This window comes from Amblyomma mixtum, chromosome 3 (assembly GCF_055824585.1).
Source record: "Amblyomma mixtum isolate Tamu chromosome 3, ASM5582458v1, whole genome shotgun sequence".
NCBI lineage: Eukaryota > Metazoa > Arthropoda > Arachnida > Ixodida > Ixodidae > Amblyomma > Amblyomma mixtum.
In genome coordinates this window covers 429,526,774-429,551,630 of record NC_143014.1, presented here as the reverse complement: position 1 = coordinate 429,551,630, position 24,857 = coordinate 429,526,774, and the positions used below count along the sequence as shown (strand labels likewise).

The following is a 24,857-nucleotide window of genomic DNA, read 5'->3' as shown; positions in this document are numbered from 1 at the left end:
CATTTAAGGCACGAAACTGGGCTAGTTGAACTGCCTCCTTTTAGCCGCATCCTGTAAGATCAAGGCTTGCAACTGGGCTAGTTGATTGAACTGCCTCCTTTAACTTGCCTCCTGTACAATTAAGGCTCGAAACTGGGCTAGTTGCAATTATGTCGCATGCATAGTAAAACCAACCAGCGCAGCTACAAGGACGGTGAAGAGAAGACAGTATACCCTCGACTGTGCCTTGTTTAAACTGACTTTGCATACACATCTTACAAATGCAGGGATGCAAAAAAAAAAAAAAAAACGAGGAGACGGGGAACAGAATACACGATGACGTGAGAGAGTCCCGTTGTGTGTCGTCCCTTTTTCGGCAGCACATTTCTATGCTTTAAGTACGATGACTCAACTTGGCCCCTTAGCGTGTCTTACTGAACTCTCCGTGTAGCCCTGCTGTTTTGTTTGTTTGATTTTTTCTTTTGTTGTTTTATTGGCGCACACGAAAGCGAGGCCACTGCGATGGCGATGCGGCTGTTCTGTCGTCGACGCTGGCATCGCCTTCGAGGCCGTACATCGTCGTTGCCGCAAGCAGGCCGCAGGGCGGAGCGCGCGCGAGTCGCTGACGCGACGCCGTCTGCACGGTCTGCACCGCGCATCTACCGTCGGGTCCCCGCTGCTGATGCGGTCCGTGGTGTTGGTGTGTAAACTACACACATCCCCGCGCAAGCCGGCGTATACACACGACACAAGGTCCGCACACGGCTTCTTTTGTTTCGTCCCGATCGCGCCTCGTCGCCGTCTCTGTTTTGCGTCCGATTCGTCATCTGGGCGTGCGCGCCGCTAGACGGGCAACCCGTCCTCGTTCAACGGTGATGGGCGCCGTCACTCTCCCGAGACGACGACGACGTGTGTTTATTCGCAGCGTCGCGTGGCCGCTCAGAAAGAGCACCGAAGGCCGTAGCCGTCTTCCCTACACTACTCGGATCCTCCTCTCCTCAAGCTGAGCTTCGAATACCTCCCTCTGCTTCTATGTTTCTGTTTATTTTTTCTTCGCGCGTTATAGGCACGCCGCTGTGGGTTTTTGGGCGTTTGAAGGAGATTCGCTGGCGCGAGAGTGTCTGCCGTGTCTGCGCTAGTATCGTAACGCGGCGCGCTCAGCGCAGCGTGCGCTAAAAGCGAACGCTATCAGCGTCGCGTCAAGGATGCGCGTTGACAAACACCTCTCTCCTCCCAACTGGAGACGGCGTTCGTCAGAGGTGTGGGTTCCGAAAGCTCGGAGAGTGCCGAGGAGGCGAAGGATGAGGCATTCGTCGAAAACGAAACGTTGTTCTTGTGGTTTCGGAGTCATTTTCTTTTTGAGTCGCGAAACAGGCGATTGTGCGTGCGCTTGCCGCGTATGCGTTTCCGGTATGATTGTGTGTTTGACGGGTGAAACGACGGGTAGATTACAGCTGACTAGTAATAGTCAAGGACTGAACGAAGTGGGGGCAGCATAAAGTAAGGCACTGTGAACGGTGGGGGCGATTGTAGTTCCAGGATGTACTTATGATTATTATAACTCACGCAAGCGACGCATAGGTCTTCTCAATGTTCAGTCTGACAGCAGCTGTCAACAATTCCTTAACTGACAAGAGCATAAAAATAAAATGTCAATTAGTTTGTACTTCAGGCATGGGGACGATGTTTCTTCGGTCGTTCATTTCCTCATATGCAGCCATTTTCGATGATAACCAAGAGAATGTGGCCTTTATTTGTCCTCGGGAGGCTAAGTTAAGAAAGCATTTGTGGCTGTCATTTGGCGCTTATGATATCATGCATACCGGCACCCTTTTACCCTTGCCTCGAAAATACTTCGTAGGGATTTTAGCTGCAGGAAACGAAGGCAACGAAAACTAAACGAGTCATATGTCGTATAGTTGCGGGCGTAGCAGCGAGACCCAGCTGGAGACACGAAGCGACCTCTAATCAGCTTACCTTGCGAGCTGTCCCACTCATCAAACCTTTCTCACATGTTGAAATCACGAAGTAACAATTTGTGCATTCCAATATCCGTCATTTTGATAGGGAGTGGCTAAAAAAATAGAGAGTTTTAGCTCCATCGTACGATGAAAACGGTATAGCTAAGGTAACTTTTATGAAGGGAGTGCTAAAAGGAAGTGCACTAGAGGACAGCTCATCATCATCATCAGCCTGACTATGCACACTGCAGGGCAAAAACTTCTCCCATATCTCTCCTGTTAACCCTGTCATTTGCCAGTTGCGGCCACCGTATCCCAGCAAACTTCTAAATCTCATCCGCCCACCTAACTTTCGGCCGCCCCCAGCTACGCTTGCCTTCTCTTGGAATCCATTCCGTTGCCCTTGAGGACCACCGGTTATCTTGCCTTCGCATTACAAGCCCTGCCCAAGCCCATTTCTTCCTCTTGATCTCAACTAGGACGTCATTAGCCCGCGTTTGTTCCCTCACCCGCTCCGCCCTCTTTCGATCTCTTAACGTCACACCTATCATTTTCCTTTCCAAGCTCGCTGCGTTGTCCTTAACTTAAGCTGAACCCTCTTTGTTAGCCTCCACGTTTCTGCCCCATAGGTGAGTACCGGTAGGATACAGCTGTTGTATACTTTTCTCTTGGGGGATATTGGTAAACTGCCATTCATGGTCTGAGAGAACCTGCCATGTGCGCTCCACCCCATTCTTATTCTTCGACTTGCTTCCTTTCATGATCGGGATCTGCGGTCACTACCTGCCGTAAGTAGACGTATCACCTTACCATTTCCAGCACCTCGCTACTAATTGTGAACTGCTGTTCCCTTGTGAAACTGTTGAACATTATTTCGGTTTCCTGCATGTTAATTTTAAGACCTACCGTTCTGCTCTGCCTGTCTAACTCATTGATCATGTTTTGCAGCTCATATCCTGAGTGACTTAACAAGGCAATGTCATCAGCGAATCGCAAATTACTTACTTATTCTCCATTAACTCTTATTCCCTAAGTAATTTGCCATTACACCCATATAGGCATATTTGTGTTTAGAGCATGCTCTCATGCGCGTTCTACGCGGACCTCTAGAAGAGTTTAGCACAGACGCGGCAGGCGTTAGCAGCCACGTCGCCAGTCTCGAAGAAACCACTCGTGTTTTTCCCGAGTTACACGGGAGGTCACTCCTAAGGTGCATGCGAGTTTTATGCGCGCGCCATTCACGTTCATCGTTCTCGGTGAGTAGCTCGCGCTGACAAGGCACAGAAGGGGCTGAAAATAAAAAAAGAGGGGAGAAATTAACGTTTTCTGAAGGTTGGAATTTTGATAACTCTGTCTCCGCTTCGGGAGCCGCGCGGTTTTTGATTTGCGCGAGGAATCTTCGCAGAAAACGACTCCGCTAAAGGAACGTCCCGCGCGAAGCTGCGTATATATGCTACGCCTCCGTAAAACGATGCAGTGTTGTGGAGGATATTTATGCAGTCGGAAGCGTCTCGAATATCCAGAAGTTCGGCTCGCGATTGGCTGGCGCTTTGACCGTCTTGTATCTCTCTGCTGCGATAGGTCAGCGGATGGAGCTCTGGCCAAGCACCAACCGTGTTCTCAAAAGTGTTGACAGTTATGCATTGTTGAACGTCTTTATAACGAAGTCTTCAGTATAACGAAGAAAGCGAATGAACCGGCTACTTTAACTTCGTTCAGTGTTTTCAAAGCACAGGGGGTAAAGGGAGGGGAGTGGGTGGATTAGTTGGTGAAGAGATAATAGCAAAGTTGTTAGTGCATTAGAAAATGCAGAGTTGGGGAAGGAACTCAAGCGCGTTTATTCATCTACGTTCCCTCGCATCCGTCCTGTGTGTCTCTGCTTTATGCTCTTTCAATGTGCGAGCGTGTGTGCGTGCGTGAGTGTGTATGTGTGTGTGTGTGTGTGCTCACAACGTGCACGCAAAACGAGACGTTCGTCCAGTCTGTCTTTTCCTTCTTCTGACGCACTGACAACATGCGCCCAGCTGTAACTTAGCGCCATTCGCTAAGGGTATGACGAGAAATGTAAAAGACCAATTCCAGCGCCACTTACAAATCTGCCACAACGAGACTTAACAGCTGTCGACAGTAGCTACAGCTTCCAGGTCGCTGCACGGAATTAGCGACACCGGAGTCTTCGCTCGCAATCCCGCGCAACCTTGGCTTCCACTGACGACGCTTCCTGCGAGCCGCGCGCAGACACTGTTTGCACTCACGTTCTGCGCGCCCATTCGGAATCGGCACACAATCCAATCTTTCATCACGGAACGTCGTGCGGCGCGCCTAAGCCCGTTTTGACTCGGGACATCCGGGCCGCTGACGGACGCCTTCTCCAATGCGTTGATGCATACCGCCTATGCCCCCCCCCCCCCTTCGCTATTGAAAGAGAAGCCTTATTGGACGACGTCGCCGCTTAGCAATGAGCGCGCTTTGCTTTTCATTTACAACGCATCGTGCGGCTCGTTAAGAGGCTCTTGCTGTTTACACATTGCTCGCTTCAAAGCACTGAGTTTTTTGGGCAAAGTACGCTTGAGGCAAACGTGGCGCTACTGTCGGCAGCAGCGTGCCTCTATGGGTGCTCTTCCAGCATGGCAGCCATTGGACTTTGTATGCATAGTTTCTCATCGTAACCTACACATCATCATCATCATCATCAGCCCGACTACGCCCACTGCAGGGCAGAGGCCTCTCCCATGTCTCTCCAATTAACCCTGTCATTTGCCAGTTGCGGCCACCCTATATACTTGACCGTATTTAATTGAATTTACTCATCCATAATTTATTTAAGCCTGCTAATCTCGCAAGAGATTTTTAATGGTTTTAATAGAAGACCAACCCGCCACAGTGTCTTAGTGGCTTCGGCTTCTGAGCCCAATAGACGCGAAGTCGAATCTAAGCTGTGGCGGCGGCATTTCGATGGAGATGAAGACTCCCGCGTTCTGTCCTATGTCATTGCACGTTAAAGAATCTCAGGTAGTCGAGATTAATCCGGAGTATTTGCTGCATCTCTCAGAGATTGTCAGCTGCAGGGCGTTAAACATCTTTACCATTCAAATAAACGATCAAGAGACAGCACCTTTTGTTAGAAGCACGATAACAATATTACCTAAACAAAGCGACATGCGGGGAGAGTAGTTTATTACCACGTATAGATGAAGTAGATTTTTATAAAATGGTAGTAGGTTTTTCGTTCATAAGACTGCGTTGGCGTCTTGGAGTGCCTGAGGAGAATCATGTGCATGGGCTTCGTGGTCCAAGGGATCCTTTAAATACATATAGAAGCACATGATAACCTATAATGATATTCGAAGCCAACTATTCCGAGATCCTTCTACTTTCCGTCATTCCCATGCTGGATATACTAACAAGCATCAAATTGTCCTGTACCATGTTTAGTATAAAACTCTATCCTTCAAATCCGCATCCAATTGAAGCGAGATGCCTGTAGGGTTTGGTGAATAGCTCTCCACGCATTATGATCGATCACTTCGTTTCATCCTCACCTCTGAGGCGTTAGCATCGCCAGCGGTTAAGGCACGTTTTTGCCGTCATGGAGCAGAAAACGCCATCGTCGGGATCAGTTCGCAAAACTAGAGAGAAATAATGTAGACAAATGTTATTTGAGACAAAGCGGTTCTCCAGCTACAAACCGCCAAAAACCTGCAGATTGACGCCACAGATGTATATGCCGGAAACAACCCTGCTCGTTTTGGTGGCATGATGCACGTCCAACAGTTTTCCGTTGTTTTATTTTATTTCTAAAAGAAATGTCGTATTGGCAGGTTGCACAGTACTTTTATGTAACCCTGAGTAGTATATCACAGATGCTCTTTCTTTTCTACTATTACATCAGGGGCCGCTTGACAAATGCGAGCCTCTAAGTACAAGGCCCGCTTGCACAAAACTGTTTAGTCCAGTATTACTCTAATCTTCAGGCTCAATTTAATCTCATTGAAGTCTTAATCTTCCCCAGTCTAGCAATAGGTTTTTTTTTTCATTTATTTTTACACCTCCTGCCACCCAGGCGCTGTTGTAGGAGTGAGAGGTGGAAGGTTGTAGCAAAGAGTTTTCTAAGTTCAATAATAAAAAAAAAAGGCTAACAATAGTTACACCCCATTATCGCTTGTAACAAAACTGTGTTTCTCGGCCAAGTTCAGGTGCTCCTAAGAGCTTCTGTAATAAAAATGGTCTATAGACAGTCTATAGACTTCTTATTGACTCTAGTGACTTCCTATAGATATTGCTTTATATCTATTCATAGTCTATAGGCAAAAGTCTGATAAAAGTGTAGGGCCATAAATCTATAGATTGTCTATAGATTGCCTTAGGCATTTGTATTGCCTATAGATTGTTCTATAGGATTTGTCTATAGACAGTCTATAGACTTCTTATAGACAGAAGTTTATAGACACTCTATATATACTGTCGAAAACTTTTTTTGTAAGCGTTTTAGCCAACAAAAAATAGCTTCAGGCATCGTATATACAGTACACACTAATTATTACAAAAGGTCGTGCTGCGCAAACTTCCCCACCAATAGCTAGTGAATACAACGATAGCAAATGAACAAACAAAAAAAACTTCCGCTACAAGCCGTCGCTGTCCGCAGCCCTTCGAAACACCCTGGACCACCTTGCGTAAGCACCATTAGGTGCTCCGTCCACCTCCTCTCTCCAACAACCGACAAAGCGGCAAAGCTCCGCTTCGTACCGATTCCGTCTTCCTCCGTTCGACGCCTGCCAAGAACTTCGACGCCCCCCGAGGCCCTTTCTTTCTTTTCCCCGATTGGAACCGCAGAGAGCTCTGTCGCTATTGCATGCTTCTCGCCTTGTGGCCGACCCAATCGGCCCTTTTAATCTGCGCCGTCTCCGAGGGACTGCCCGCGCGTGCGGTTGCGGTGATGGAAGACCTACCCTCAAGGAGAAGTCTCAGGACGACGTACGGAAGCCGTTGCTCGATGGGAACACCTTACGCAAGCTGCGCCCGTTGATTTCATTCGCGAATGTCTCTCGTGTGTGTGTTGTGTGCGCAGTGGCCGGGGCAAGCTGGCAAGCAACGAACTCATCTTTTCGGCTGCCAGGCGGTCGGCGCGGGTTTGCATCGAGTGTACGTAGTAGTTCCACGTTCCACCGCATCCGCCTTGTTGTTCTTTCTGGTCTTCCCCCCCGTTTGTTACTTAGGAAGGGGGAGGGGGGGGGGGGGGTAAAACGAAGAGCTGTTGTTCCCACTGTTCCCTCCTTTTCCGCGGCTAACTTAATCCTGCGAAGTTGCTACGCCGAGGCGAGGGCATTGTTTGGATCTGCGGCGACGTCTTCCCGTGTATGTTATTTGGGCGGTTCCTACTGACACTGGAAGTCTCGTCTGCTGCCCGAGTGGCCGGAAGGCCCGGTTCCTTGTTTCATACTCTTGGAGCGTCTTCTTCAGCAGCAGTTTTTTATTTTCTTTTCTTTACCCTGTCCTGTAACAACTACTGTTTGCTTGAGTGCTTCGAATGAACTGTCTTTGATGCTGCTGACTCCTTCGTCTTCTCCAATTTTTTTTCGTCGATGTGCAACGTTCGCCTACCTTTGTGTTTCTTTGGGAAAAACGATAAATTCCGGTAGCTTGAAGCATGTACATTCTGTAAACCTTTCTTTCATATCTTTCTGATCATTTTGGTTCCATTGCTTTTCATTCTACCAGAATCCGCAATGCTCCAACAACGCACTCAGTGCACGGTTGAGCACAACCAAGCAGCACTAGTTATCGGCCCAATATTGTAAACGTATTGACAAATGCCGGTCCTGCAAAGGACCATTGTGAAACCATTGATTTGCATGATTGGGCCGATTATACCTGTGCTGCTTAGCTTTCGCCATCGCCGTGAACACAATTATATATCCAGGGCACTTTTGACGCAATAAACAGAGTTATAGTTAGCGTGAAATAAAAACTGGTATGGCGCAAGAAACGGGGACACCGAAGGCACACAAAACACAGGACTGACGCCAACTTGCAACTGGGGTTTATTGCACCAAGCCTGCCTTTTATACCACAACCAAGCCATATCAACGAAAGCGTAAACGTTGTACATATAAAACGGCAATTCATGCGACCAATTGGCAATAAAGTAACGCTGATCATTACAGAATCTAATCTAAACTGAGCTTGGGAAGCCAACTTATTTTCTGGCCAGCAGAAACACATCAACCAAGGCAAAAAAGAAAAAAGAAACAAGGCACTGGGGCATGACAAGTCCACACTAACGAATTATGAAACGCGTGATGAAGGCGAAAAAGAGCAAAAAATCGACCGACTGTGAGATAAAACCACGTGAAAAAAGATGACCAACAAAAACCCGTTGGCGTCAGTCCTGTGTTTTGTGTGCCCTCGGTGTCCGCGTTTCTTGCGCCATACCAGTTTTTATTTTATCATGAACCAACTCGCCCAAACTAGAGTTTTACTTGACCATAGTTAGCGTGAACTACAGTTTTCATGAATATATATGTAAAGAGTAGGGGCAAATAATAAAGGATAGACTGGCTAGTTAATCAAGGCAGGTGTTATAAATGAGAAAAACAAAAAATATACTTAAAGCGGGAAAGGGCATCGTTAGGTAGAACTCGCACTTTTTGCAGGCTGTAATGTAACATCTATACACTTAATGTAACATCATCTAACCTTGTGTTTGGCGCATGATAGCCAAAGTTGCTTATGCGCCATAAAACTCCATATAACTAACTAACTATTTTTGCAGGCTGTCCCAACTGAGTGAAGCAGGCGAGTGTGTGTGGGCTTAGTTAATTATTTGCATTCTGTATGGAGAAAGAAATTTTCCGCAGGTGGGAGAGAAAACTCAGCACGACTACGCGAAAGGAACCGTCCCGTTACGACATATAGTTAGCATGCCTTATTGTATACCCTTATCGGTGTGGTTATGTAACTACGTGGATTGGCTATACGCTTTGCTAGCAAAATATTGGCAGCCTTCTTTATAGCATACTTGTTCCTTGTATCGAAAATCAATAAACAGCACCACTGATATGGCCCGAATTAAGGTTTACTCCGGGGACTGGTAGAGAGGCCCTGACAAAATGTGTCTTTGCGGTGGGGCAAATCTGGTAACCGCGAAAAATAAACGACATCAGGAAGAGGAATATAAAATAATTTTGAGTGAAAGGCGCGTGCCAGTGTCAGGATCAAATTGCAGTAAGCATCGTCGTTAACACTTAAAACGGAATAAGCAGGACCACAACGCAGATTCATGAATACGCGAATAGTATGAGCATTGGAGTAAGTACTTCGTGGGCAGCCGAGCGGATAGTTCTGGATCACGGGTCATGTTTCTAATCACCCTCAGGGGAGCAAAGTGGCGAAGCGGATAAACTGTCAACGTGTTTAATCGCTCGTGTAACGCATTTGCGCTATCCGGACAGTTACGAAGCGCGGATGAACAGTGCTATAACTGAGTACAATGTACAACATAAGGGAGTAATTATTCATTGACATCCACCCAAACGCCGCCATACGGCTACAGAGGAAAGCTATACAGCTTTCTCAGTAACTTCGCAGTTCAAGAAAAAATCGTCCTGGAACGGGGTTCGAACCCGGGACCACCGCTTCACCGGGGCAGTCGCTCTACCAAATGAGCTAACCGGGACGGCAAGCTTATGGTATGGCGAGAGCGAAACGATCAATAACTCGAAGTGGGAACAGTGTTGGTCAAATGTTTAAGGGAACACCCCAAGGTGGAGTAGATCTGTAATAAGGGAGTAATTACTTATTGACATCCACCCAAGCGCAGCCATACGGCTACAAAGGAAAGCTATACAGCTTTATCAGAAACTTCGCAATTAAAGAAACTTATTACACTTATTAAGAAACTTAACTTCTCAGAAACTTACTACAAATCTACTCCACCTTGGGGGATTCCCCTAAATATTTGACCAACACTGTTCCACTTCGAGTTATTGATCATTTCACTCTCGCCCTACGATAAGCTTGCCGTCCCGGTTAGCTCAATTGGTAGAGCGACTGCTCCGGTGAAGCGGTGGTCCCGGGTTCGAACCCCGGACCAGGACGAATTTTTCTTGAACTGCGAAGTTTCTGAGAAAGCAGTATAGCTTTCCTTTGTAGCCATATGGCTGCGCTCGGGTGGATGTCAATGAGTAATTACTCCCTTATTACAAATCTACTCCACCTTGGGGGAATCCCCTAAACATTTGATCAACGTACAACACGGGTCATACTTAGAGAGAACACAACTGTCTAAGCCGGCTCTTAAATCGAGAAAAGTATGTTTCACCGCAAATCGAGAATGAGGCACAGAGAGTTGCAGAGAAGGAACCTGAGGCCGTGCTCCTGCTTTGCGGTGAAACCTAATTTTCTCCGCGTTAATAGCTGGTTTAGCCATCCGTCGTTTTCCCTCTAAGTATGAGACATATTGTACACCTGGCTAGTTCTTTAACGGTATCACGTGACCATCGAATAAACAACGGTACACAGCGAGCGGAAAGGTGAAACAGGCTGCAGACTGCATGCACCTTGTACTCATGCACGTAGCCGTTTGTTCGATGGTAACGTAATAATAGTAAAGCACTGACCTGGAGTACAGGAATCACCTCAGCATCTAATGTTGAAAGCCATGCAAATCGTGTGTATCCCGATTGTGACTTTACGCCCCAGATACACTGTAAGTGAGCTGCGGGTCATCTTATTCAATATGATGAAAGAGTAGTCCATGGGTTCCTCTTTCTCATGTATGTTGGAAAGACTGTCACTGTGGACTGTGATGATGGATGCCCCAAGGCGAGGAAGCCCTAACGCGGTGTCGGCGTCGTACCTCCACTCCTTTATACTTTTACCTCTATTTAGCCTGTGTAATCCTCTAACCCGGTGTCCAACAAGTTGAGGCAGTTTGACAGAGAGAGAAGAAATGAAGCAAGCAGCTGCGCTAAGCGCAGTTCGAAGGACACGGATGAAACGCGCTGCATACAAAACGAACAACGCTGCGTACCTAAAGGCCTGCAGTTCTTGGCATTGAACGCCGGCTCGCGTAAAGACAGGGTAATTAAAACGACCGGTGCGTGGCGTGGTAGTGTGTTTTGAAACCTTCGCATACGTCACCTTGCCTGTCCAGTGTACCGTCCGAATATCGCCGAGTCGAATCGCCACTGCGGCAACGGGGAAGGATGGCGGCGGGGTCGGAAGGGGTCAAGGGGACCACTTGCGACTGTTGCACGGACTTGTGCCGCAAAGAGAAGTTTAGGACTGATGCAAAATGAAAACTAAAGAAAAAACGCATACTACAATATACAAGTACTCCATTTACGCTATAACATATGTGTCCGGTACATATGTTATAGTGTAAATAGGTTACTTGTACATTGTACCTCTCTCCCTCTACCCTACCCTTTCAGCCTGTACCTTTACCTCTTTCATTTCATCTCTCCAGTCTGCCTGCCATCCCTTTATTTCCTGTTGCCCCAGCTGAGGTGCTTCCCATAGCGATGCCAGATGCCGGGGCTCACAAAAATGTTTTCCTTTCTTTTGTTATTATTTTAAATAAACTACTGCTACATACTTCTACTACTTCTACTACTTCTACTACCTCTACTACAGTTATATGAAGAAAAGGGCAGTGGTTTAAGAAACGCCAAATGTGAGGATTAAACATCTATCGGGCATGGTCCCCAATTCGTTCTCTTGAATGAAAAATTGCTTACTAATCATGCACACTTGTTTTATTCTCCGCGTGCTCGGGTAAAAAGTTGCGGTAGACACAGACAGAAAGTGTCAACTATAGTCCTGGATCCAAGCGTGAGGCATTTCTAGACCTCTTCCTCGTTTGCTTGCTGTTCTGCCGCCAGCTAGGTATCGTTGTGTTAAAGTAGTATACACTACGGGACCTACAGTTTTTGTTAGGCTAATTCGGTTACCGCCTTAATTTACTAAGTTCTGGTATTATCTGCACTCCTCTGCAGAAGACGTGGGAAAATCTCTGGTGTGACTGTCCTGCTAGAAAAACGGTACCCCGATTCTGTCTTTTTTGGCTAACATTTCTTGGAAGAAATGGCTGGCACTACATCAGGAGATTATGGCAGAGGTTGCCGAACCCATGCATGACGCGCTTGTCTTCCTGCCTACCTCTTAGTCTTCTCAGAGGTGTGCTGCAGATAATTACGAAGAAAACAATAACAACTATCTAATCTTATCACTTTGCAAGAGCTGCAAACCACAGTATGGTGCCTGCTTGTGAACCGGACACAGGCATAGTTAATTGCTGAAGTTTTGTTTTCCTAAGCAAAACTTTGTAGCCTATGATGGACGTCGTAGTGGAGGGTTTCGGTTTTATTTTCAGTCGCCTGGCACTCCTGGGCCCGCACCGAAGTCCGATCTCACGGGCGTTTTTTTGGATTTCGTCTCCATGAAAATGCGAATCCACAAAATCGCGCTCAATAACCAAACGATGCACACTAAACAAGGTCGTCCTTTTCACTGTCAGAATCACTTTGGCAGGACATCAAATTAAACTGTCGACTTAACATCTAATTATCCCCCTCCCCCCTCCACACAACAAAAAGACGAGTCAACGGAGCCTGAAGGTATACACAGTCGCCGCGTCGCTCGTCTGGGAGTCACCCAAGGGCGACTGACCTCTCGTCTCGCTCGGCACCGCTAAAAGCGTCCAGCCTCGCCTATCGCCCACTGGCATCTCTCGTCTCCCGGTGGAGAACTGCCGCCGGAGCAGAGATACCGTTGGTTCCTCCACGGGGAGGCGGAGGCGGAAGTGGCTTTCAGCCGGACTGACAACACGCGCAGCGCCCTGCTTCGACGGACAAGTTCGAGGTTACTAGCTACTATCGCCAAGGAATCTGGAAACGCGCGGAAAAAAAGAGGCAAACAAAAAGGGCGGAAGGGAGGGAGGCGACGGACCATGCGCAGAAAGACAGAAATAGAAAGTAGAGTACGGTTTCAGGCACGCGAGTTCTGTGCAGCGGAGCAGACACAGAATTGCAAGAGGCAGCAAGCGACTGAATTCCCTGCCGGTTCTCTTTCAAGACCGATTGATTGATTGATTGATTGATTGATTGATTGATTGATTGATTGATTGATTGATCTGAAATCTCACCGCAAAGACTTCTTACTGAGCGCATCTGTCACAACAACCGAAGTATATATGAGGCTGCAGGGGCTAATGGCAGCACCCTGCTCATTGTTATTATCGATTTAACTTTACCTTTCTATCTGATCCAGCGGCTAAGGAGAAGTGCACCGTGCTAAAACACCCCAAGGCGTGTTTCAACCGAAGCTCAGCACAGAACGAGTTTTTTTTTATTCGAGATGTTTGTCATTAGGCATAATGTAAAAGGGAAAGAAAGTTATAAGGAGTGTAAACAAGCCTCGCTTAAAAAGGGGCAAAAGTTCACGAGTTCTCTTTGAAGAACGATTGATTGATTGATTGATTGATTGATTGATCGATCGATCGATCGATCGATCGATTTGAAATCTCCTCACCGCGAAGACTTCTTACTGAGCGCATCTATTGCAAAGACCGAAGTATATATGAGACTGCAGGGACTAATGGCAGCACCCTGCTGATTGTTATTATCGATTTAACTAACTTTCTATCTGAGCCAGCGGCTAAGGATAAGTGCTCCGTGCTAAAACACCCCGAGGCGTGTTTCAAGCAAAGCGCAGCACAGAAATAACCCCAGGCGGTCGAAATTTCCGGAGCCCCCCACTACGGCGTCTCTCATAGCCTGAGTCGCTTTGGGACGTTAAACCCCATAAACCAAACCAAACCAGAACGTGTTCGGTGCAGCAGAGCAGATTCAGAGTGGTGTCGCGTGCGTCTCTTCCCCCCGGTTCTCTGTGAGAGGCTGGCTATTCCCGCTGGAAGCGCATACCGTTAGCCGCTGCTCCGCCATAACCTCTCGTAGTGAGCGTGTGGTAATAAAACATCCTATAACCACGCAAGGATGCTTTGGTATTAAAGCGATTGCGTTGAGGCTCCAGTTCCGCTGAAAATCGGGCGGAAAATCCATGGAGAAGCAAGCTAGGTCGGCCACATAGGTCACGTGACCTCGTGGTGTCATCCCAACCTGCCCACCAACCTGCTCAAGAGTCGTTTTCGTGCCTCGTAGAACAACGCGCACAACTGCGACTGTTAACACCTAGCAATTTTTTACTCTGTTTAGATAAGCCTTATACTCTGCCTTGTGTGCGTCGCTCCGGATCTAGCGTGCGCCATTGACTGTGACGTCTTCCTTTTGGCGACCAAAGCGCCCACTAGCGTGAGGCAGTGGTACATGCTACACAGCATCTCGACCGCGAGGTGAGATGCGCACTGTGTACAGAGCCCTACTGGCTTCTCGGAGCGAAGCGCACTCGCCGCAACGCACGGAAGGCAGTGATCAGAGCAAGGGCGAGGAAGGGAACACGGCGGCGTCCATAGATGGCGGAGGCGGCAGCAGACTTGTTGTTGCGGGGCGAACATAGTGGCGAAAGTGTACCGGCCACCGTCAGACGCGATGAGGGGGATGGTGGAGAGAGGGCGCGGAGGACGCGAACGTGACCCGAATGCCGGGAGCGGCGGCGACTCGTCGATTATGTCAACAACGCTCGCCTCCGGTGTACTACGTGCGAAAGGAAAGACGCCGAGCCGGTCGTTGACCCAGTGCACTATCTTGGAAGAAGACGCAGTCCTCCCGCCGCCGCCGCTGCCCGCAGCGAGCCACGCGCAACTTTCTCCGCGGACTCTGAACGTTTTACACGCACAGACGGCACGTGACTACTACAACGCAACTCCACCTGGCTTCCTGTTATGGCGTTCGCCCGCCACTTATTTAAGAGACAACCGGTGGAATGCGCAGTTCTTTCGAAAGTCCCCGCTGCATCGAAGCAGGAATCGCGGGACGTGTTCGGTGGAATGAATCACCGCCGGTTTTCGCCGAGAGAGATGCTCGGCAGCGGGTTTCGAGAGTGCCTGTGGCACTGCGATGGTCCGATGACCCGTGGGTGCGTGGTGAGGGGTAGTTCTTGGCAGCGGCGGCAATTTGGAGCCGCTGGGCGACAACAGGGGCGAGGTTAATTTGCCGAGGCGTGAGACGATGGTAATCGATAGCTGATTGGCGCTCCTGGAAATCGCGCCCCGTGTACATTTGAGATATAATTGCAGGTATTAGCGACTGGCAGGTCACGTTCGTGCTAAGAAGGAAGGGAGGAAGAAGGGCCTTTATGAAAGGTAAGGAGCTTGTAGTCGCCTTGGATTTTACGCGGTGATGGTTCAAAATTATTGAGCGGAGGACCCAATGAACGCGATATCACAAAAGAAAACAAAATAAAAAAGGCATTGTATTTTATACAACTTCAGTATCTTATGCCAGCCGTCGTGCCATTCGAAAGAACTTCGTTGAATTGATTTAACTGCCGTAAAGTACCTCCTCACTAGAGTATAACCTACTCCCGACGCATCCAATCCAGTTGAAATTATACATCTTTATGTAGGCACCCGGGACGCAGGGAGAAGTCTGTGGCTTTATAGTCGGACTGCTACCTAACTGCTCTCTAAAAAAACGTTCTGTCTATGATTGATAGAAGCCACGCTTGCCCCCCTTCCCCCTTTTTTTCTCGCGCAAGTACAGAAAAATCTGTGCCACTGCCAAATCGATTAAGACACTGAATGCGAGATCCAGGGAAGAGAATTCAAAATTCAGTGGTAGCCATTTTTTTTGTTGTTGTTATCGCCTGATCCTCTCTAGCCGTGGACGTCGAAAGGCCGTTGCTGAGTGGCACATAGATCCAGCACTGAAATGACAGCTGAAAGTTCCGTTTTCTCTATTAAGCGTGCTTAACGCTGAGATAGCTACTTCATGCCCAACATTCTCGGATACAAATGTTAAAAATTGGAAAATTGTAAGATACTGTTATGAAAATATTGAAGGTGGCAAAATCTTTCTTTTAAAGTGTTTCCATAAATCGCATTGAGCACTTAAGACTGCCATGGAAAAGCGATGGGTAACGCTTTTGACGATCATGAGCAAAAACGTTAATGGAAAAAAAGAATACAAGACTACCGTCGGGTGATCTTCGGGAATTGTTTATTGTAATACCCACAGCGCCACAAGTGGCATTACAGTGGGGGGGGGGGGGATTAACACATCATACAAACGAAAAAAAAAGGTATCAAAGTGCAGCACATACAATGCAACCATGATGCAACAATAATACAGCCTAAAAAACAGCTAAATACATTTCAATTGTTAATGTGAAATCTTACATTATATGAAAAAATTGCGTTCATACACGGTTTCGCGCTCAAAAATAGTTTTGTCCAAAATTGCAGGGTATCGCTGCAAAGCGGTATCGTCATCAATTTTTACCCAATCGAAACATTCCAACAGTTGCTGTTCGGGCTTCGTTCTGTCTATTAGTACCGCACACCATGGGTCTGCCACAACCTTAGTCTAGGCGTAGTCACCGCTGTCAGTATGGAATTCCCACTAGTTGTCACTGCAGCGCTGGACCGTCTTCTACGCACCGCTCGTCTGCGTGTCGTCGCGCTGTTTCCCGCCGGCTCTATCCTCCGACAACACGGCCATTCGTGGTCACGCAACGCGGGGGCATGCACTGATACATCGCGGGTACACACAACCCGTTCGACCGAAAGCCCCACTGAGTCACAAACCCAGCGGGCGCCTTCTGGTCCCAGGAAGGGAGGAAAGAAAGTGGGGTACCCTCTTCTCGTCAGTCAGCGGGGGAGCGCCTCCTAGCGACGGTGAGAGGAACCCCGTGGAGTACGCTGTCGAGCTCCGTCGGCGGACATAAAGAGAGGCGAAGATGCCGGCCAGCAACTGTCTGAGCTGGAACCCCACCGAGCGCCCGTACCAGGACCGCTTCCAAATGGGGGTTTAGGGGTCTGCAGGCGGCAGCACTGACGAGCCACCTGACTAAGCTCCTGACGACGGCGTCACGACGGCTACCGAAACCAAGCTTCTGTTCTTGTCCCCTTGTTCGGTTACTTCAAGGTTAATTCAACACTGCATCGGAGACGTGGCGGAGCACGAAGACGTGTGCGTGATGTGGTCACGGCGCGTTCACTTTGCAGAAAGTGTCACGAAGAAGCGTACGGGAAGATTGCAGGTCAAATTACGTGCAGTGCGATATGTGTCCTCTATCCCTCGCCCTTGACCTGTAGTAGAGTTTAGCCAAAGCCGACACAGCGCTGTGAGAATCTGTATACAGTGTCCAAATAAGCTGCCGCAGTCAGTAAAGTAATTTTTTCTAACATATTAAGCATAACAGTAACTATAATGTTATTATTCTTGGCAAGGCGATAGCAAGAAAGCAAGAAACGCTTTCACATTCTCAAGGCAATAACCGGCAGAACTACGGCTTTAGCTTCGTACTCGGGAATAGGCTCCGCTTTCCTTAAAACCGCCTTTCACCAATGTTACGCGGGACACCCTACGTAACCTGCCTCCGCTGAAGTCACCAGTTCTTGCAATTAGAATACTGAAGCTAATCAGTGCGCCAGTAAATTATCTAAATCTACCAAACTTTTGTTTTGTTCACGAACAAACGCCGCCTATGCTGCTTCTGTAGGTATTCAGGCTCCGCAAGGCACGACATTCTCCGTGCAACACTCAAACATAACAGGATGCATGCATTCACTCATGAGCAACACGAAAAACTACAGGGAACACTTAAGCTCCGCCTTATGGGTATGACATGATAGCGTAATGGGTTAAATTCCATGTATGCAGAATACATACATGGAATGTATGTATTCCATACGCTTGACATTCATAGATCCCTGGGAGTCCTCATACCCCTCCTGGCGCAGCGGTGCAGCGGTTAAGCGATGCGCCACTGCCCTGCGATGGAAGGTGCTCCCAGAGGTGGGCCTTGTGCGGCCCAGGTTGCTCTTCCAGAGTGACCAATCATAAATTTCCGCAAGGTCACGTGATTTAGGTGGGCTATTTGCCTCTATAGGCTGCTACCTGGCGACCACCTGCAGAACCATACCCGTGATTCTTCTATTACAACGCCGACATCGGATTTTCTGGTGAACGAGGCCTTTAACGCTACTACATTAAAAACTGCAATGCCCGCCCCATTTCTATTAAGTCTTCTGTCTCCCCACCTTCCTTAAATAGCAGGTTCAATGGAGTTAGAACGAAACAACATCTGAGGAGCACTATCTGTTACGTTAATCGACAATCGGACATCCCCGAGTTCACGAGTCTGTCTTGATCAAAGGTTCAAGGTTTCGATATAGTGACACCATCAGGGACCTATATATTTTGCATAACAGAGGGATGACGACATGCGTCATTTCGATGGAGCTTTGCACCTCGTAACCGCATACCTGCTAGGTTTTTCCTGCAGCCATATGTCTTGCGGGTTTTTCCAGCAAGCATCAACGTATTGCGGCTATTGCCGCTGCTGTAAGGCTCAGGCGTGCGGTCTTCACAAATGCAGATTCTCACTGCTTTGCCCTGTGTTTAAGCCGTGGCTGTGAGAGAGGAGGACCGCTTGAAAGTTCAGCAGCCGCTTAACGCCGATTACCTCTCTTCAGGAGTACGCGTGAAATAGGCGGTGCCGTCTGGGTCGAAGTCATATGACGGATCGGGCCTTAGATTAATCGAGTTTCGATGGGATCTCCAACATGTCCTTTACTAGCAGCACCGTATGGCTGACTAATCTAAGAATAGAACGCAGAGGCGGCTTCGGACCGATGTGAACAAAATACAACCTCGCGATTCACGTCAACTCGTGAAGACTGCAACTCGGACTTACAGTGTCTTGTCTACTGGTCACGCTGACTGGGGCAACTGGTTAGCACTGATGGAAGAGGTTCGAGCTCAAGCAGTGCTTTCTCTTTTCTGGCGAATTCTCGCTTTGTGTGCCCCCCCCCCCCCCCCCAAACCTCTTAAACTTCTCTTCTGTCTCGCCACCCCCGCGGCTTTCTCCCCATGAGGTCCTGAGTTCCTGGACCTCAGACCTCCTGGACATTGGGGTCCTAAGAAGAGTCTCACTTGTTCGGTGCGCATTCCTCACAGGTGCTGCTGCTGACTGCGTTGCAATCCACAGCGCCTGCATTAGAACGTCTTTGTCGGCCGGTACTTGAGCGCACTGCTGAGTAAAAGGGCATGCATGCACTCCCAGCGTGCTACCCGAGGCAGCAGGCCGGTATTCCTGCTGGCTCCTCGGGATTATGAGAAAGGGGGGAAGTATGCCAAGACGCTCAGCAGGACTCAGAAGCGACGCCTCACGACACATGCTGGGTTTTGTTGTGTTGTCGTTGCTGCGAAACTCCGGTAGCCGAGACAAGACGATTGTCACTTTTCAGACAGAGGGCAGGACCTACAGACGGCGAAGCTTTTTGCCTACCGTGCACTGACTGACCGCCTGCAGTGCACGGGGAATAGAGATAGAATACATAAAGGAAACGGGGTGCTCCTTGCAAAGAGGGAGATAGCCGGGGCTTTCCAGAAACGCAGGCCACATTGTGTGAGACAAAAGGTCTATAGCTTCGACTGTCTCCACAGAAAGGCGTTTCGTTTGATGAACTCCATTCGTCGTACATTCTGTTCCTGTTCAGAGGGCGTGCTTGGCGAATTGTACAGGTTGGCTACAGGATAAACAATTCAGCGTGCCTTTATTTTATATTTATCTGTCCGAACCTAATACAAGCAGTCTGGACGCAGTATAAGAGCGCGTCTCTGGGGGATAAAAGTTCTTTGCAGAGACAAAATGAAGAAGTGGCGAAGCTGCGGTATAAATTTGCGAACATATAAGAAACAGAAACATTTTTAGACTCATCGCAATCTCTTGATTAGGATCTCCACAGAATGCATTTTAGTGCAAATGCGCGGACTAAGTAACAGGCTGATCGTATATCCGCCTATGCCGCACTTCCTTCACATCTATCGGTGGCGGCGATTATGTCGAGATGCCCCATGCAGCCTTTTCCACGTCCCTTCCCATGTAATTTATCACCACATAAGAATTGGATGAAACGGAAATGAAATCCAAAACCGCAGTCTTCACGTCAAATTAAAAAATACGGTTCTATTGCTACCCACAGAAAAGTGCAGTATACCCCTCGGCTCAATAAGATTAACCGCGGCATTATGAGAATAGGTCGTCCTCGTTATATAGGGGCCATCTTTTCAGGGGCATCTGCTGCCTCTTTCTGAATTGTGTCCGACTGCAGTGCTCCTTGTAAAGTATTTTGGCCCCAAACAATTGCGCCGTGCCTGACCGAGACTGCTTCACCGATGAAGAAGACACGTGCGCTGTGAAAGTAAACGGATCGATGTTCTCAAGTTGGTTTCACAAACATGCATGCTTATCCACGCCGAAAATGACATTTTTCTCTTTTTTTCCCTTCTTAGCTGATTGCTTGCAAGGCTTTGTTTATTGTTTATTGTAATATTCACAGCGCCACAAGTGGCATTACAGTGTGTGTGGGGGGGGGAATAACACATCATACAAACGAAAAAAAAAGGTAACAGAGTGCAGCACATACAATGCAACCATGATGCAATATTAATACAGCCTAAAGCCGCCGCGGTGGCTCAGTGGCTATGGTGCTCGGCTGCTGGCCCGAAAGACGCGGGTTCGATCCCGGCCTCGGCGGCTGAATTTCTTTGGAGGAGAAATTCGAGGCCCGTGTACTGTGCGATGTCAGTGCACGTTAAAGAACCCCAGGTGGTCGAAATTTCCGGAGCCCTCCACTACGGCGTCTCTCATAGCCTTAGTCGCTTTGGGACGTTAAACCCCATAAACCAAACCAACCAATACAGCCTAAAAACAGCATTCACAGAGATGAAGAGAATAAATCACCTGACGTAATTAATACCACCTCTTCAGAGAGCCGGTTCCAATCTCTTATAGACCTAGGAAAAAAGCATATTTGTACATCTCTGATTTACAGTTAATTTCCTTAACTTTTAACCGATGGTCACGGCGTAGCGAAATATAGTTTGGTGAATGGATGTACAGGTCACGGTTTATGCCAGTATTGGAATAGTAAATACTATGAAAAAATTTTAACCTCAAACAATACCTACGTTTTTCAAGCGTCTTCCATCCCAGCGAGTTTTTTGCACGCGAAACGCTAAAGTTCCTGGTATAGTTGTTAAACACATATCGGATACCCAAGTTTTGTACCCTCTCAAGTTTATCTATATCCGTTTTATGCCAAGGGTCCCATACAGCGCAGGCATATTCGAGAACCGATTGAACGTTTGTCATGAAAAGTAACTCTTTTGTTTCTAAAGGGAACTGCTTGAACAGCGTTGCTATACCGGGGTTGACTATACGGCTCTTTCATGCTCCTCCATTAGATGACAAACAAAAAAGAGTATAGAAGATCGACCTTGTCAAAATCGCAGGAGGCAGACAGATGAGGAAGGCGAAAAGTTAATTACTTCATCTTCAAAAAGGAGAAAATAAATGGAGAATTGATTGAAAAGGCGGAAGCTCTATGGAAATCGCTGAAGTTTCGGTGCGGAAATTAGGAAGCAGCATGCCAAATATGCCACCAACAGCGCGGAGATTGTTTCTTCTTTTTTCGGTTCTCGCGAGGCTACATCTGCGGCAATTTCGGTGTTTTTCCGGCTTCGCGTGTAACCCTGCACATCACATCGCGGTCGCCGGCTAACATTGGCCTGTATAGAAAGTGGGGGAAGGGCACGCGGCGGCCGAGAGAGGGGGCGGTAATCACACCCCTGCGAAGCCGCAAATTACACGCCGCCGCCAGCGCCGAGCAGCGAGAGGCGAGGGCACCGCGCGAGAATTAGGAGGACACACACAGCTCCACCCACAAGGCCTGCGGGCTGCCAACTGTGACGTCATCATTAGGAGACCTGCGTCCGCCGTGAGAGCACTTGCATAGCCTAGTTGTCGCAGGTAAACGAGTGGATTCCTGTTCAGGCTGGGATCCCATGAGGTGATGCATCGCCTCGCCAGTGTGGTACACTATCCATCAACATGGGGCAATACTCCAATACAAACACTAAATAATGGTTATGGCGCTCGGCTGCTGGCCCGAAAGACGCGGGTTCGAACCCGGCTGCGGCGGTGGAATTTCGATGGAGGCGAAATTCTAAGAGGCCCGTGTACTCTGCGATGTCAGTGCACGTTAAAGAAACCCATGTGGTCGAAATTTCCAGAGCCCTTCACTACGGCGTCCCTCATAGCCTGAGTCGCTTTGGGACGTTAAACCCTAATAAACCATACCAAAGTAAACACTATATAAATCTTGACAGCATTGGAGAAATCTCCGCACCCTTCTTTCTCCTGCTTTGCCGCGCTGGTCGGGCGCTCTGTAGTCGGATGCAATTCAAGAACGAAGCGGGTTTTCTTCGGCAAAAAATCCGCTTCCAGCCAATGGCGTCGGCGGATTCTCCTGAACCTGATAGCAGAACAATGCAGGAAGGAGACTATCTCTGACCATAGAAGGAGGAGACTATCCTCTTTCATCTACCACTCCCTGCATCGTAAAGCTAGCAGGGTCATGAGAATCGGCCGACGCCATTGGCTGGAAGGGGGGGTCCTTTGAGCGGGGAAAAGCCGCTTCTTTCTTGAGTTGTATCCGACTGTGGTACTGAGCCGGAGGACGCGCGGCGGCCGCGTTTCTGCAGAGGCGGAACGAAAACGGCCCCTATGTGCTGTACTGTGTGACGTCACCGCACATTAAAGAACCCCAGGTGGTTTGAATTAGTCGGGAGGAGTCCTTCACTACGGTGTGCCTCGTAGCTCATGTGTCGTAATGGGCCGCAACACCGCGATTTACAATGTTCACCTACCTGTTCCTGACAAATCTCTCCCCCCCTACAACTAAGCATTCGTCCGACGCATCCACTTGAATACACTCCTAACCTCCTCTGCCCGTTCTGTCCCCTCCAAGATGGTTCCCAAGATGCTCTGCCAATTAGCTCAAATGTCGGTATCACCCTGTGCTAACCTAGAACATTCCCTGTTCTCCTGCCTCGTTGCCATTCAATTTCCCCGTTAGACATATCCCTCCAGTCTAGCGAGGTGGGCCTGGCTATAGCCTCAGACCGGCTGAAAGACCAACTGGTTTTGGTGACGCTGGCGCAGCATATACGGGACCCTTAATGCTGCGTCCTAAAATAATTCACACGGACACCTAATTTCAGTATGTGCTGGCAGTGCAATAGCATCCCTGCTGAAAAAAGTTGTATAATGTAATAAACTCGTGCAGTTTGTCATACAAACGTCATACAATTATCATGCAAATCACACGAAATTATCATACAAATTTCATTTATTTTTACAAAATCGTCCATTCGTCATGAATATGTCAAACGATATCATACAAATCGTATGACATTTGTATAAGGAAGCCTGTATGAGGTTATTGCATCATACAACTTTCTTCAGCAGAGATTAGGAGCTATTGATGCATTTACCGGACGTCACGTGACTTCCCTGTAGTCAGTTGGTGAATTTTACGATGACTACGTATTTTGACCCTGCGGGGCTCCTAATGCTATCAAGTTAATAAAGTTGTTCCTCTCTCTCCTGCAGCTTTTGAGGCAGACCAACATACAGTTTTTATCGTTTATCGTTTGAACAGGCAGAAGTTTGTGGCATTGCTTATGAGCTCAAAAGGATACTCCTTAGAAAAGTTGAATTTTGGTTCTTTTGTCTTGCGCATGATCCAATATTCTCACCTCGTCCTGTCACGGATAAAGCTCACACATAACTAATTATAACTCGTGCCGACCTCACAGCGCTCTACAAAGGCAACTCAGCGGCCAGTCGAGCATGACCTGGCTACCGGCATTGATGCTGGTACGCGACCAGCGCTCAGTTTGATTTGTGCTCAAGTTTTTCTTGGACATCGTGATTGTAGAGCCCAAGGACGAGCTCGGCTTAAATGTTTTAAAATCGCGCCACGTCCATGCTTCCGCGCTTCGAGCGTTGTGACAGCGGAACAAGCCGGAGCAGGCGCCGTACTCAGATATTCCTTCCGTAATGCAGTTCAGCCTCGTTATAACGAAGTTGAGGAGGCCCGACGATTACTTCGCTATAGCCGTAGTTTCGTTATAGCCCGTGTTGACCGAACTTCCAAGGGGAACCGCCATTTCTTCGTTATATCCGTTATTTCGTTTTATCACTTACTTCTTTGTATCCGTTACTTCGTCGTGTCCGTTACTTCGTTATAAACCATGACCTCATGTGACCTCTCTCGGACCATCATTAATTTCCTCCTTGCACGGTGGGCAAGTTGTGTTGACGTCACAGTGTCACGCGACCATTCATTCATTCATTCATTCATTCATTCATTCATTCATTCATTCATTCATTCATTCATTCATTCATTCATTCATTCATTCATTCATTCATTCATTTTTGGCAGAAACCGGTACAGTGTATATGCTTATACATATTTAATTTTCCTGTCTGGATAACCGAGGCAAAAGGCGTATTCAAATGCCTGACGGGGCTCGGAACCTTTATTGCACACATGCCTCAGACAACGGCGCGACGATCAAAGGTAACACTGCACTGATGGGGAGAAGAAGCAAGAAAGCATAAAAGGAAACAAAAGCAAAAAGGTTGTATTGAACTAAGTACAATATTAAACGATGTGCACGCACTAACAAAAGCGAAACGACCAAAATATAAGGGTACACACAAGTGGTCTGCACAGAGAATGCATGCAATGACCTTACAATTACAAGTGCAATAACACTACAATAACACTATGAAGAATAACACTAATACAATAACATTATGAAGATCATAATTTTGCGGGAACTATGGGTAGCATTATTTCAAACATGAATGCACAGCGTAGGTATGCACTACACACAGCTAGACAGATTCATTTCCTATGCACACTGTACACTGAGA

At 47.9% G+C, this 24,857-nt stretch overlaps 1 protein-coding gene across 1 annotated transcript in view; it reads right to left on the bottom strand.

Annotated features, from left to right (window-relative positions):
• Nucleotides 1-24,857, bottom strand: part of LOC149358067 (uncharacterized) — a 95,568-nt gene that overhangs the window by 47,245 nt on the left and 23,466 nt on the right. The gene's annotated exons all lie outside the window — the stretch shown is intronic.